The sequence below is a fragment of the Colobus angolensis genome, unplaced genomic scaffold (genome assembly GCF_000951035.1).
Source record: "Colobus angolensis palliatus isolate OR3802 unplaced genomic scaffold, Cang.pa_1.0 Scaffold76, whole genome shotgun sequence".
Classification (NCBI taxonomy): domain Eukaryota; kingdom Metazoa; phylum Chordata; class Mammalia; order Primates; family Cercopithecidae; genus Colobus; species Colobus angolensis.
The window spans coordinates 5413895-5417979 of record NW_012121376.1 but is presented as its reverse complement, the minus strand read 5'-3'; positions in this window follow the sequence as shown (position 1 = coordinate 5417979).

The following is a 4085-nucleotide window of genomic DNA, read 5'->3' as shown; positions in this document are numbered from 1 at the left end:
AGAAGACCACCAGAGTCCAGAGTCAAAGCCAAGCGGCAAGGATCTTTAATGCAAGTTCGAACTTGGTCCCTCCGTTTCACAACATACAAGAGGGCCTTGAACAACGCGTGCGCTCGCTTTTTATAGCCCGATGTAAACAGGACTTGTAAGGTTACAGAGGAACAAGGAACAAGGGAATTCTTTAGGTTACAGCATTACAATTGGTTAACATATTAAGTTTATACATTTAGCAGTTATCTATTGGTTCTCATGCTTTCAGTAAAACTACAAACGGCGGTGTCCTTATCGGGGATTTTCCAGGATTTCCCAAGCTGAGGTATATGGAGGAATATATTTGCACTGGGCCGTGTTTGTTCTGGGCCTGTTTGGGCCCAGGAAATTGAGAGATACTGGGCTGAGGAATGTGCCTGGTTTCTTTCAAGTGGGTGAGTGGTTGTGAGTGTGGGTGAGTGGTTGTGGGTGAGTGGGCCTGGGTGTGGATAAGTGGGTGTGGGCATGGGTGTGGATGTGGGCATGGAGTCGGTGTGGCAAGGGCATGGTGTGGGCATGGGCATGGCTGTGCTGAGTCAGGGAGATTCATCCCTTGCTTGCCTTTTCCATCTTCCTAGAGGTCGCCCGCATCCCTTGGTCCCTGGTCCCCTTCCTCTGTCTTCAAAATGCATCACTCATCACTCCAGCATCGAATTCTGTGGTCCCATCTCCCCTCTGACTCTGACCCCCTCACCTCCCTCTTAGAAAGGGCTCCTGTGATGACATTGGGCTCGCCCAGCTAATTCAGGAAAACCTCCCCATCCAAAGGTCCTCAACTTCATCATATTGGCCAAGTCCCTTTTGTCACGTAAGGTCACATATCCACTGGTCTGGGGATTAGAACATGGACATCTTTGGGGCCATTATTCCAATGACCACACACGTCACCATCTGTGCCTGCATAGTTGGTGCAAGCAGCCTCCATCTAATAAATGCATTGGAATTCTATTTATATGACTTCAACTTTAGGGTTTTAGTATAATAACAACTTATCTTCCCATAGTTGTCACCAATATCCATTCCCCTCTTCTCCTTTTGGTGATAGAATAGCTCAGCTTTCATTGGGTGGAAGACAACTTGGCTAAAACTACATTTCCCAGCCTCCTTTGCAGCAAGGGATGGCCATGTGCTTGTGGTTTGGCCAGGTGAGTTCCAGCACAAGCAGTCTGCTCCACTTGACATTAGGCCCTTAAAAAGAATGGGCATGAGGTGCAGTTGCCTTTCCTCCCTTCCCACTATCTGGGATGTAGACATGATGGCAAGAGGTGAAGCAACCACTTTGGATCCAGAGGTTAAAAACCATGTGATGAGCCCTTAAATTCTGACATGGGAGAAATTCTTAAAAAGTAAAAATAACAACAAAGCAAACCCCACGTGTTGAAGCTAGCAGAGCTGACCTCCCAGCCCCGGGCCACCTCCCTCTGTGCTATTGGAGAGAAGCAAGCGTCTATCTTGTTTAGGATGGTGTACTACAGGGTCTCTTTTTCACCACAGCTTACACGGTGACTAGCTCAGACCTTTGGGCCTCTGTGTCTGAGATGTGCCTCTGGTGAACTCTCAGGGCCTCTGCCTCTTCTCTCCAGCTCCTCACCACTGCTGAGCTTGTGGAAAGTGCAGGCAAGATGATCAAATTCCTTGTGACTCAGGCAGAGAGGGAGATTTGCCCACAGCCCTGGCCATGGACCTGCAGCATCAGCGTTGGGACCCCTGGGAGCTGGTTAGAAATGCTGATGCTCTGGTTCTAGCTCAAATCTTGTGCATCGACCTTCAAATTGTAGTGAGCCCCCAGCCAGTGGGCCTGCACGTTGCGGCTGGAGAAGCTCCCGGCTCAGCCCTGCAGAGTTTCGCATCATCCCTATCCCCTCCCATTCCTTTCACCCCCAGTTCTGGACGTCCAGCTGCACCCCAAATCCCAAGGGCTATTCAGGCCCCATGAGGGAGGTGGGGAGCAGGCAGGTCCAGACTCCCCACCTCTGCTCTAATGAAGGCAGTATCACATTTTTTGTTTCATTCGACAGGGTTCTGCATAAGATTAATTTGCTAAAGTAGAGAAGTCAGCAAGTCCTCATCCCAACTAATATTCACTTTGGGGAATACTGGAGGCTGGCAGGGCCTGAGGCAGCAGAGGCGGTGGCTGCCGGGAGCTGCAGGAACCCAGGCTCGCTGCCTTACATCCACAACTGACAATCACCTAGCTTCCTCTGGAGGAAGCTAACGCCATGGAGTCTCGTCTCCAGGTGCATTTGACACCGTGATTTCTGCTTAGACAGTGCTGGTTTTAGGTGATTTCAATGCATGTATTTAGTGGTTGAATGTTTACTGCTCGCCAGGCACTGATCTGTGTTGGGACTACCCCACTGGTGACAACCAGTCACCCTTCCTCCTGCAGGCTGTGTCTTAGTGCCGGAGACAGACAAAAACCACACAAGACAGATGGCGTGTCAGTGGACACACCTGCTCCAGGGGAGAAAGGGGAAGGGGCTTCCTGGAAAAGGAAGAAGGTGGAAGGCCCCACGGGTACAATTACATTGAGCAGAAGAGAAAGAGGTGAAGGTATGAGTTCAGGGAAGAGATGTCCAGGCAGAGGGAAGAGTCAGTGCAGGGGCCCTGAGGTCAGAGCATCCTGGTGTTTGCCAAACCTCGAGGCTGGCCAGAGCATCCTGGCTGGAGTAAGGGGAGGCGGCAGGAAGGACACCAGGAGAGTGGGCAGGCACGGGTTCATGGGAGCAGCTGGTCCAGCCCAGCGGATGCAGCTGGAGGCCCCAGCCATGCCCCTCTGAACGCACAGTGTGGCTCACGCCAGCGGCTTCTTTCCTGCAGTCCCTGAGGGCTTTCTCTGACTGCAGGAGCAAACTTGGGGTTCATAAGGGGCTGGCCGAAAGGGCTAGAGAGGAGGGCGCCTAACTCACTCCCATCTTGCCCAGGGCATTCCTGGTTTCAGCATTGAAAGTCCCACGTCCCAGACAACCCCTCAGTGCCAGGCAACCTAGGACAGCTGGTCACCCTACAAGGAGCTGATGTCCCCCGAGCTGCCCTCCAGCAATGAAGGTCAAGAACAGGTGTGGATGACCAGGTGCAATAGCTCATGCCGGTAATCCCAGCACTTTAGGAGGCCAAGAGGGGCAAATCACTTTGAGTTCAGGAGTTTGAGACTAGCCTGACCAACACGGTGAAATGCTGTATCTACAGAAAATACAAAAATTAGCTAGGTGTTGGTGGCTCGCACCTGTAGTCCCAGCTACTAGGGAGGCTGAGGCTGAAGAATTGTTTGAGCCCAGGAAGCAGAGATTGCACCACTGCACTCCAACCTGGGTGACAGAGTGAGACCCCATCTCAAAAAAAAAGAAGAAAGAATGGGTGTAGAAACGCCAGCTCCCTGCCCCATACATGGATGACTCTGAGGCACGTTCTAGTTGCGCCTGGGGTCCCCAGCAGGCACCCTACTCTTTATTGCCTTCTCCACCCTGCCTTACTTCCCCATTCCCTCACCTGTGTTCCCTGGGAGCACCTCCCTCCCCTTAAACTATTTGTACTCAATTCCTGGCTTCAGGCTCTGCTTCTGGGGAACCCAATCTAAAACACAAGGAACAAGGGCTCATGAATATTTGGAGGGTCTAGGCCACCACTCTGAACTGCCCCTGACTTATCAGGAAGGTTCTGGGAATTCTGGGCTGTCCTTGTCATGAGGCCCCTCCAGCCCTGTGCAAAGTCCTGGCCTTGAGTCAGAGCCCATCACAGCTGAGAAGCAGCAGTATGGTGCTTCCCGAGCACTGGGGTCACCCCGACTGCTCTGCCATGGCCACCTCGCCCTCTGACCCCTTCCGCAGCCCGTCCTCAGTGGGACATGGCCAGGTCACAGCTCTGGCGAGCCGTCTGTGTCCTCAGGCGCACTGCTGGGAACCCCTGGGCTAGGGGGTGGCTCCTGCCCGCTGCCAGGCTATCCGACGCCCAGCCAGTATCCCAGTGCTGACTCTGGCCGGCCTGCCTGGCGTGGCTTCCGGCCTGTGCTGAGCTGCTTGGTCTGGAGCCTGGGGGCTGACCTTGGCCTGTCAGCC